We start from the raw sequence: 12,086 nt of genomic DNA on the forward strand, positions 1-12,086 counted from the left end.
TTACATTGGAAACACAATCCTTCTTTCAGGGATGATGTATTACGAATATCTCTGCAATAATAAATTTGTTTACAGAAGCAATATTTTACCACACGCAAGCAGTTATCGCCGTTCTTCTTAACATTTATAGCCATAAAAACACTAAGCTCATTTCACTAAAACTACATTCATCTTTGCAAATGTTTCAGTATTTCCGTTTTCACTGCATTAGGAAGAGTGACGCCGAATAATATTAAGATCCGGAGCACAGAGGGAGAGGTTAGCCTGGGTCAGTGCTGGCAAGTACGCATATGCAAAACACAATCAAAAACGAAATACCTGACATCTCCATTCTCCGAGGTGTAACACAAATCAGATTTATCATCACAATCGGCAATGCCGTCCCATAGAAACATCTGCGGAAGATTGCAATTCCTGCCATTCCGAACACATTTGAACCCATATCCATTATTCCAGTGTTGGAAAGCTGGGCAGTCATTGCAAGGATCGCCATCACAAACAGTCGAACGTTTCCAACAAGCTGAATTCGGACACTGGAAGTGGGAGGGGCAGATGTCACACAGCGTTTTCCCAACACATTGGATGATTCCTTTGCAAAACTCCTTCACTCTTAGGGCGCATACTTGGTTTGAATCCTGTGAGTCAAACTTGTTGTCGCAACTGTAACAATAGCAATGTATTATGTCATATAACAATAGTTTCGGGAAATTTTTGTTTGTAAATGTTTAAAACATGAAGAGTCGTCATGGCGGATTATCTGTAAATGTTAGGTTTGGTTTTAAATAAACCAGATTAATGCCAACTAGTCATGCACGATTGTGTATGTAGATGTGTGAATAACAATACACAATCTATGACTTCACAATAATTTCGCGTAACATCTGCCGAAAAAAACTAATAGAAAGCAAATTGAAGCCAATATTATAAATTCTGTGAGCTGTAAACTGTTGACCAAAAGTCCGCTTTAACCCTGAGAACGAACTTTTTGAGTTGATGAAAGGACTTAAGATGACCATAATGTGTACGGTGGCAAGAGAGATAATACAAGCATCAGTACTCGCCCATTAGATTAAGACCTCAGAGGCGATCGCAGCTTCGCTCGTCCAAACGACAGAAGCCCGACTCGTATCCCATCATGGGTTCAAATCTCGGTAAGATACCGCCAACAACTCCAGTGGTTCCTACTGAAGCATCCACGCAACCAGTTGCCACATCCACCCCAAAGTCAACCATGCGGGACGACGGCATTACCGAAATGCGGTCTCGCAAATGGAAGAAAACACCGTACTGCCACACTACATACGCAACATCAGGCAAGCATCTTAAATGTCTATGTGGCAAAGTACATTCAAAATACCGCTGTGACGACTGGGCTCCGGATGAAGCCCATCCCGTTGTTACAGCACAAACTGCCAGTGTTTATTGATTAGTTGAACATGTAGCACATGTTATATTCTAATGCATGATAAGAAAGTTGTGTGTAATATGGCAATAATTACAAGGCAATAATGCTAAATGAATTCAACACAACCTGTTTTTAATCAGCCAATATCTTGTTCTTTTGTTATAGTTTTTGACAATGGCGCCTACTTCGTACACACGTGTGTGCATTTAGGACTTCCGGTCCAATCCTCTTAAACTCGGTGCCTCTACAGGGATTGGTTGTTACGACGGGGTCAACATCCCCCCCTCTTTGCTGACCTCACACTCTCCTTCAAAACAATATTGCAAACACCTACTACTGAAAACACATTCTTGAACTCACTTCTGCACACACACTTGAAATCTTTAAACACCTATTTCACAACTGCCCATCCATCCATATCTTATAACCCTGGTAAAAAACACCCTCAACGCACTTCTTCTTAACTTTCCCAAACTCCCACAACCTAACACACCCCACGCCACAACCCTTCTGAACAACTCTATGTTGCCATACCATTAGGAAACCCGTAACTGAATCCGCAATGACCCCCGCCCATTGAACAAGATCCCCAACACCTAATCCAGTCCCTTAAACCGTCCATCAACTTAAGCTCGTAATCCAGCGGAACAGGAACAACACCTTTCCTGAAGGCGTCCTGGCCGATGTCAAACATTCTATAAATATAAATTAATTATGCTTTCCTCCACCCCATTCTTACATCCGCAAAAGTTAACCCTGTGACATTACTTAACTTGTTTTTTTTGTTCTTCACGTTTAACATAACTTCCTCTTTCTGGCGTTTCCGTTTCTATCCTCTTTACTCTTCTCCCACATTTTTCTTTCAATGTAATATTATGTAACATGTGTTTTCCGTTTTTTGCCATCGTTTAAATTATTTCTGTTTCTATTCCTTTGTGTAATTTTTTGTGTGATATTCGTGGTGGCGGATTAGTTTTCCGAGAAAAAGAAATGAAACAGTGGCCATCTGTCTCACATCTGTCTCGACTCACATGCGACGGGAATATTTAAAAGGTGGTCGAATTTTGGTGAAGTTTCCTGTATATTTTCGCAGAACCATGTTTGCTGCTTGAGATCGAGTTGGGCAGAAAACCTACGTGGGGTTTCTGCGGCGTCGCATTTAAGGTAGTTCGCGTAGTTGTGTTGGATTACCGAAGAAATAAAGTACGCATTTCACAAACAAAAGCTTTTACGTCGGTATGTGCGCCAGGTACTGAATTTACAAGAAAGTAAATCAGAATAACATTAAATACGTGCCTGTTGTAAGTGGGTACACACTTTTCATGCGCTATAATAGTCAATTACTTTTGGAAGTAAATGCGTTGTGATTGTAACGTATTTATACCTCCTACATTACTAAAAATATTTTAACTTTCGTTCTGCGTCAAAAATGTTTCACTGAGGAAACCAGTTGTAAAGGCACTGAATGTTGCTTCTTCGTATTGACGAAAAATACCACGTGTGAGGTAATAATGCCACGTGTTACGTAACAATGTGCTACGTGTTTGGTAACAATGCTCATTTTGAAAACAATGTGTTAAACAGGCGAACCTAAAACTTTTAGTTTTCTCGGTAAATTATGCAAAAAGATTGACGATTACGTTTATTTAAAATTTTGTAAAGTCAACGCAAACTGTGATGCGATCAACGTGTTGGCCACCCCTGATATAAACATTTACTTATCTTAGATTAACTCTTTGCGCCACCAACTGGCCAATTCGTGCCTCAATAACATTATTGTTACGTGGGAGTGTTTCGCAATCAATAATTTCCTTTCAACAATTAATTAAAAACACTTCTGAACATGTGGGGTTTTGAAATTGCCTTATTTGACCCGACTTTATTATAAACTGTTCAAAATTGTTTATTTCAATTAAAGTCAAACCCTGATAACATCCTCTATTGGTTGGTCAACACTAATACAACGAATGTAGGGAACATATTTAAGTGCTTTCACCTCATGTAAGTACCGGTGAGGTTTTCAGGATAAGTGGGAAAGTTGTCAGGTTTCTCATCACTTCCGTCCCTGCAACCTCGGAAACTATCACCATCACAAAACCACCCAGCCCACACCTCCCTCCCATCATCGCAAGTGAACCCTGCACAAAACACATGAACCTAAATCGATTTGATATCCATCAAAATTTGGAAAACTAACGAATATATTAACTTAATTGAGAGTTTATGATTTGTAACAAAATACTTACTTTCGCCACCTTTATACACTGCTGAAGCAATTGTGATGAATGAGAGCAGGATTTCAACCACTCTCAACCAATACCTGATAAAAACACAAAGAGTTTATATATTGCAATGATGTATTTCTCTAAATCAGGGGAATGACGTCATCATTGATTTTAGTAGAGTTTTAAAAACTTTATGCCCAAGGAACACTGCAAGGTTATTTAAGCTAAATGGTAACCGCCAAAATTTCTTTGGCTTTTTATGTAAACTGTCGTCTTTTTTTTCTGTTTTCTTTTTATTCTCATAAGCTTGTCGCTCAAACGTTTAGAATAAATATTCAGTAGTTTTCGCCAAATCTCGACAATCATTGTTATTTTTGGCAAAACAAAAGTTTAATCACCACACTGGTTCAACCGTTTATCGGATATAAATACTTTAAACCACGCTTAATAAACTCCAGCCGATCCGTCAGATTTCCAGCGCATACGAAGGCCCGGCAAATATTGTGAGCAACCGTTTATAACCAGATGTCAGATTGTGACTTGGCATTATTCTTGCGCGATATGAACGGACCAAAATTTCGTCCTGCACTCACAGTGCGACTGGCGAAGCGCGAGACACCGGGCAAGTTTATGAGACAAATTGATTATTCACTTTGATTCACATTCTAGCCAGAGTTTAACCTCAACAAACCCTAGTCCCAGCCATGATAAGACTTTGCAGAGAAATAACAACATTAATTAGTTAAAAATACCCGCGCATGGTTTGACCAGGGAGAATATTTATTTTTATTATTATCGCGCAAAATGTGGCTATTTATTAACTTGGAGATAGTTTAAATAGCTCACAAACCTTGCTCCCATTTTTGGTCTGGATTCAACACGACAGAACCTGCACTGATCCGTCTTCAATTCACCCTCAAATCAACAAACCTCTTCTGCAAAGCCAACGACTTTATGATATAATGTTTGTTGACATAGATTTATTGCAGCCAAACTACCCATACCTGTATGAGATTAAACAGTTTGTTTGCAAATAAGCTGGTTTAAATCACAGCAAAATATCCTAACCCTGCAACAAAAATATTTGCAGACGTTTTATAGAAACGGAAATCAAAATGAATATATTTATTTCACAGAAGAGAGAAGTCTAGTTTAAGCAACCTTTCTACTTCATATAGGTTTAAATCCGCACCCCCTAGGCGGCAATTAAACATATCCACATATTGCCGCACTAACATATGGATTTTAGGCTTTCTTCCTTTATATTTTGTTATTTAAATATGACAGTTTTTAATCCACTGTCTTTCACACGTCTCAAAGACATCCTGTGAAACAAACGTCATTGTGTGAAATTAAAAAATCCAAATTATGACAAACGTTGAAAAAGATTTCCCTGATATATGCAGTCTACTATTGCACTCGCTTGTACAGGGGTTGTAATACTGATGTGTTGAGACGCACGCAACCACCATTGACTCAAACATTTGTGTTTCTACAAACACTTCGTGAAGATTAGTAATAAGAACAATACTTATCATAATCAACTGGCTCGAAGTCTTTGCGTAAAAACCTGCACTTCTTCTGCTTTCTAATGAAATTCACACTTTGCTTTAAATATCCTTGAGGTTGGCTGCCAAACTAACCGTTGGCTATTCGGTGAAACAGGTGTACCACGGTGGTCTAACAAGAATTTCTTACGTTCAGCAAACGATGCAAAAGTACTGCTCGGAAAGACAATTTAACTTGTAGTCTATGTGCATTTGGCCCGGCAGCGTTGTGTGTTAAGCTTTGTTCCATTTCCCACCCATTGAACAGGGTTGACTAATAGAAGGTATGCAATCATTTTGGTCTTTGTGTAACTGAATTCGGTATCATTACACATGTTTACAGCAGCTCTCATTGATCAGTTAAGTTGTAATCGTACAAGATATTGTGTATATTTGATTGAATAAATCTCTTTCACAGTCAACGGACGTCTGTTTAAATCAACGCAGGCTGAACACGAGCCAATGCAAACTCCCTGGGAAAACAAAACGTGGATGTGTAAAATGAATGTATTTATCCACAAAAACATCCCAACCGCTACAAACTTCACTCATATGCTCCGGTGTTATAATATTTAATATTCGAATACGCAACAATATGTTTAATATTCGAATACGCAACATATGTGAAAACTCCGAATGAAATATTTGCTCGTCATATATTAGTTACAACACGACAAGAACAAGGTCAATCTCTGGACGAGTTTTTGCAAAAACTTCGTAATCTCAGCAAAGACTGCAATTTTAAGTCGGTGACCGCTGAGGTTTATCGACAAGAATATGTTAGAGACGCATTTATTAGCGGAATATTGTCCAATTCTATACAACAGCGCCTCCTACAAAATAAAGTCCCTGGGAAAACAAAACGTGGATGTGCAAAATGTATATATTTATCCACCGAAACATCCCAACCGCTACAAACCTTACCCTTTTTTGCTCCGGTGTTATGATATTTAATATACAAAACGCAACAAGCAATAACTTGAAACACATGTGTTTTTTAACTAATTTTGAAAAAAAAGCAATGATAATTATGCGTGGGGATTTCTATGGTCAACTCACCATCAAATTTCCTCGGTTTTGTGTTCCAACCTCTACTGAATATTTTTGATTGCACACAGCAACATTGCAACGTGTTAGAGATGCCTAACGACACACAGCAGTTGATTTTAACGCAAAATGTTTTGAATCAAAACAGAAAACAGCTGCGTTATTTTCAACAAAAAACGTCTGGCAATCGCATTCAAAGCTCCTTCCTTGCCGAGAACATACGGACACGACAACTTGCCGAAACTGGCGTGGTTTCTAATCAAATCAGAAACACAATTTGCGCACAACCGATTCAATGCTGGACTGTTATTGCGAAACTAGCAAAGCGTGTGCTTCAGTCGAACCAATTGCAACGTGTATGAGACGACTCACTTTACGCAGTACTTCCGTTGATTTTAACGCAAAATATTTTGGATCCCACTCGGAGACGTCCGCTCAACGGAAAATGTGTTGCAAACGCGCTGTGAGGCTTGTTGATTGCAATTACCTTCTCCATAAAAGTGTGTGCGGTATCCAACCTTTCATTCCATTGTTTATCATTCGAGACAAAACGTTCGAATACATGGAAACACATTGCGTGTTCAATAGTGTCAGAGGTACAAGCATAACAACCTACCAGTTATAAGGGGAATTTCAGCTGCTACAAACTGATGAAGTTTAATCATAGCCCAATCCAATACTTGTATTTGACTCACTGCTGGTCTGCAAAGTTCTCTCGAAAGTTACCATTGTTATAACCCAGAATTATACAGAAAGTTGCGTATTAAAAAAAAACTGTTTAAAACCCAATCTCATAGTAGTAAAATATTGACGCATGCATCTCAAAGTGGACCGCGAAAACATAAACCGATGAAATTGCGAGCTGAAGAGGTTAGGCACTGATCTTACCAATATTCTCACCGAAACCTTAACCATGGAAATATTTTTTAACATTGATACAAAGGCGACATCTAGAGGATGCAATTGTTCGTTTCAACAATGTTGTTGAGTGAATAAACAGATTATAATTTTAAAACAAGCAATATATCCTATGTAGTTGCTACGTAATTCAATTTCATACAGACGTTTCGATTGTAACCACAATCATTCTCGATGTGAAATGCAGACGAGAAGACAAATTGTTGCTGTAAAGTAACATGAATGTTGTAACAGTTTATTTTAGCTGATTATAATTGAGATTAGAGCAAGTGATATGAAAGACCATGTTGTGAAATTTAGACAAGACTTGTCTTAATATGCATGAGCCAATGGCGGTACGCAAGTTGCCCTGACCCTTGCGCGCTCTACGCTTGCGTGAGTGATTGACTGTGTGTTGTCGCGCACGTGTTCTGTTAGTGTGGTTTTTCGTTCTTGTCCAGGCGTATGTACTATTTTCTCTTGACTTTTGCAGTTGTTCCTTACTTACAGTGACTTAAAGCATCATGCATAAAATAAACAATTAACATCATAACAATTTAAGTCACTGTTATATGATATGGATGCATCAATGAAACCAGCACGATTGGATTTGGACATAAATTCACCAAGTGCAGCAAAAGAATGGTAGCACTGGAGGGAAGACATTCGAGAACTACACCGATGAAATCTCTGCTGGACTTCGAGAGGATCAGACTCTAGATAAGTTGAAACGTCTAACCAACTGTGTATTACATAACGTGTACGAGTATATTGAAGACGTGGAAACCTACGACGATGCTATAAACGTTTTGCAACGGCTATATGTGAAAACTCCGAATGAAATATTTGCTCGTCATATATTAGTTACAACACGACAAGAACAAGGTCAATCTCTGGACGAGTTTTTGCAAAAACTTCGTAATCTTAGCAAAGGCTGCAATTTTAAGTCGGTGACCGCTGAGGTTTATCGAAAGGAATATATTAGAGACGCATTTATTTATTTATTTTTTTTTTTTATTTTTTTTTTTTACCACACCGGGATTTGAACCCAGGATATCCTGGCCACGAATCCCGATCAGGTTTTCTTCTTGTTATATGGGTCGGGCGCTTGATCAATTGTCCAATTCTACACGACATCGCCTCCTAGAAAATAAAGTCCCTGGGAAAACAAAACGTCGATTTCCAAAATGAATATATTTATCCACTATAACATCCCAACCGCTACAAACTTCACTCATATGTTCCGGTGTTATAATATTTAATATACTAAACGCAACAAGCAATAACTTGAAACACATGTTTTTTTTCCATCTAATTCTAAAAGAAAAGCGACGACAATTATGCGTGGGGATTTCTGTGGTCAACTCACCATCAAATTATCTCGGTTTTGTGTCCAAACTTTACTGAATATTTTTTGATTGCACACTGCAACATTGCAACGTGTTAGAGATGCCTAACGACACAAAGCAACTCTGTTGATTTTAACGCAAAATGTTTTGAATAAAACAGAAAACAACTGCTTTATTTCCAACAAAAAACGTCTGGCAATCGCTCTCAAAGCTCCTTCCTTGCCGAGTACATACGGACACGACAACTTGCCGAAACTGGCGTGGTTTCTAATCAAATCAGAAACACAATTGACGCACAACCGATTCAATGCTGGACTGTTATTGCGAAACTAGCAAAGCGTGTGCTTCAGTCGAACCAATTGCAACGTGTATGAGACGACTCACTTTACACAGTACTTCCGTTGATTTTAACGCAAAATATTTTGGATCCCATTCGGCGACGTCCGCTCAACGGAAAATGTGTTGCAAACGCGCTGTGAGGCTTGTTGATTGCAATTACCTTCTCCATAAAAGTGTGTGCGGTATCCAACCTTTCATTCCATTGTTTATCATTCGAGGCAAAACGTTCGAAAACATGGAAACAGATTGCGTGTTCAATCGTGTCAGAGGTATAATTATGACGACCCACCAGTTATGAGGGGAATTTCAGCAGCGACAAACTGATGAAGTTCAATCATAGCCCAATCCAATACTTGTATTTTACTCACTGGTGATCTGCAAAGTTCTCTCGAAAGTTACCATTGTTATAACCCACAATTATACAGAATGTTGCTTATTAAAAAAAACCTGTTTAAAACCCAATCTCATAGTAGTAAAATATTGACGAATGCATCTCAAAGTGGACCGCGAAAACATAAACCGATGAAATTGCGAGCTGAAGAGGTTGGGCACTGATCTTACCAATATACTCACCGAAACCTTAACCATGGAAATATTTTTTAACATTAAGACAAAGGCGACATCTAGAGGATGCAATTGTTCGTTTCAGCAATGTTGTTGAGTGAATAAACAGATTGTAATTTTGAAACAAACAATATATTCTATGTAGCTGCTACGAAATTAAATTTCATACAGACGTTTCGATTGTAACCACAATCATTCTTGATGTGAAATGCAGACGAGAAGACAAATTGTTTACTGTAAAGTAACATGAATGTGGTAACAGTTTATTTTAGCTGATTATAATTGTCATTTGAGCAAGTGGTATGAAAGATCGGATATTTTTATTATAGATTTTACGTAGTGATTTTCCAACGTATTTTATTGAAAACACACTTTGGTTGCGCTCAGGCTTTATTAACGTGTTATCGTCGTCATTTTACAGCAAAAATGTTAAAAAATTATATGTTTTGTCTGTGCTGAGTGCGACGCGGACGCACATTAAGGGTCATACATGTTATTAAAAGTTTCATGGATTTTGACTGAGAAGCTATGGAGTGGTATGTATGTCGACCATGCTGTAAAATTAATGGTTTATAGCTGGTTGGTCTTCATTGATGCTTGTACGACGTAACCTTGGATTAGAAGGGACCCAAGCAATTAGCTTTCAAACAACAATGGCCGTTATAATGTTTCTGTTGCTGCCATGCATATTGTAATTTCTGTTCTTCTGGCACAACAAAAACGTAACTTTATTCCGGACATTTTGCAACAATGAAGGTTATAGAGTGAAATTTATCGCCTTTCGGACAGCCTCATTCTACGATCACCGACAATGCACCAACATTTGAAATGTCTTTTTCATAGAGTGCTCAGTGACCGACTTGACTAAAGTAGGGCCGGGTTGATGTCAGGGCGATAATGTTTCAGAAGGAAAAATGACAAGTCTTGTCGGGAAAGAATCTGAATATTTTGATCTGTGTTTTGCTTATGTCTTACATTTCAATGCAAAATTTCCCGGCAGAAAACGATCTTTGTGGTAAGTCCAAAAACCTCATGATTTCGAAATGTTTCCAGACCCTAGTTTCGTGACTTGTTCGTGAGTGCTTTGGATCGTGAATCACTTTATAAATTTGCCAGGCGCTCAAAGATCTGCCATATAGTTGTTTGCAATGGCTTTTGCACTTGCACCACAATAAGTTATCTATGTTTAGCATGCGTCCAATATTGTGGTCAGTTATACGCTGGAGTTTATAGTTGTTAAATTCGTGATTACAAAATGCAGATTCTTTTAAAAAAATTATAAATAAGTTCAAGGTTCACCTGAAAAGGCTTGGTGTTTTTTTGTTGTTGTGAAAACATCAGTGCTTTTGCGTAGTTTGTGAAAAGCTGCAAAAAATGTTGTTTGCAAAAATAGAGGATCTCCATCACCGTATGTGAAGGTCGCCTGACAAGTTGTGCGCTTGCGCACCAGTATACCTTGGCCACAATATACCCCAGTGAAACCACTGAGCTCCTGTAGCTCAGTTGGTAGAGCGTTGGGCGTAGTTAGCCCAGGGTCGTGAGTTCAAACCTCACCGGGAGCTTGATTTTTCAGATTTCGCTCCGACTTGTCTGGAAAAATGGCAGATCCAGCTTGGCTGTAATGCCTTGGCTGCGAAGCCAGTGAACCTTATGATTAGAATATTAGAAGTGCGATCGCCAAATATAAAGGGACTGTGCAGTGGGGCGATCCTGCCTTGCTATGCGAAAGCATGGCATTACTTCTGCATGCACCGAAGTATGTTTGTTTATAACGCTATAATCATAAAAACGCTTTTTTCTGCGTGACAACGAATATTTGATACTTTGAAAAAAATCAATCACAAAAAAAAAGAAGGCGAACTCCGCTTGAATAATATGCAAAACTCACACTGAGTCTGCCGCCTAATAAAGATTATGTTATGCGACAAAATACTTGATAGTTCTGAATTTTTGGCATTACGAACTTTCACTTCCCGTGTTGAAGGTGCTGTTCTTAATGAAGTTCATGCCTCGCGTTTACTTCGGAGTTAAATGCCTCTCAGCATGTGACAGTCCATTAAAATTGATCGTAATTATCATATTCAACTCGTGCACGAGGAATTTAAGGCAATAAAGACCACCCTGCGATCCAATGGCTACCCTACGGCTTTTCTGGACCGTTGTGTTTATACTTTCCTACAGAAGCATCACACCCAAACCCAGGTTAAAGAGACCACAAAGCAACCCCAGCAACACCTGCTTATACGACTTCCTTATCTCGGCCTTGCTTCAAAACACCTATCAAAGGAAATTCGCACAATGTCACCCAGCTCACACAAGGCAACACACAACTGCGTCTCTTCTTTGATAGCACCAAGCTTGGCACCTTATTTCCTCTAAAAGACCGGGAACCAACGCTAACCAGATCCAACGTTGTCTACCGCGTCACGTGCTCCTGCGGTTCGTCATATATCGGCCAGACAAAACGCCACCTCATCACGAGACTCAAAGAGCATATGACGAGCCCGTCGTCGGAGGTTTGTCAACATCTTGTGTCAAATCCATCACACAGGATCGACTTTAATAACCCAACCATCCTTGGACAGACTGAAGGAAAGCGGTGCTTATCTTTCTTGGAAACTATCCACATCCAAAATTTTAGGCCGCTTTTAAATGCCGACACATCCTCTGTGCCACTACGACTTTTTAATATATAAACCGTGTATTTTATAAT

General features: G+C 38.9%; 1 protein-coding gene and 1 non-coding gene across 2 annotated transcripts in view; one reads left to right on the forward strand and one right to left on the reverse strand.

Moving 5' to 3' along the window:
• The window catches only part of LOC145909732 (uncharacterized), a 247,822-nt gene that overhangs the window by 212,532 nt on the left and 23,204 nt on the right, over positions 1-12,086 (reverse strand). The window lies entirely within an intron of this gene.
• Trnat-agu (transfer RNA threonine (anticodon AGU)) lies at positions 10,862-10,935 on the forward strand. Its single transcript has one exon. It is a non-coding gene; the product is annotated as a tRNA-Thr (tRNA).

This window comes from Ascidia mentula, chromosome 7 (genome assembly GCF_947561715.1).
Source record: "Ascidia mentula chromosome 7, kaAscMent1.1, whole genome shotgun sequence".
In the NCBI taxonomy this organism is placed as follows: domain Eukaryota; kingdom Metazoa; phylum Chordata; class Ascidiacea; order Phlebobranchia; family Ascidiidae; genus Ascidia; species Ascidia mentula.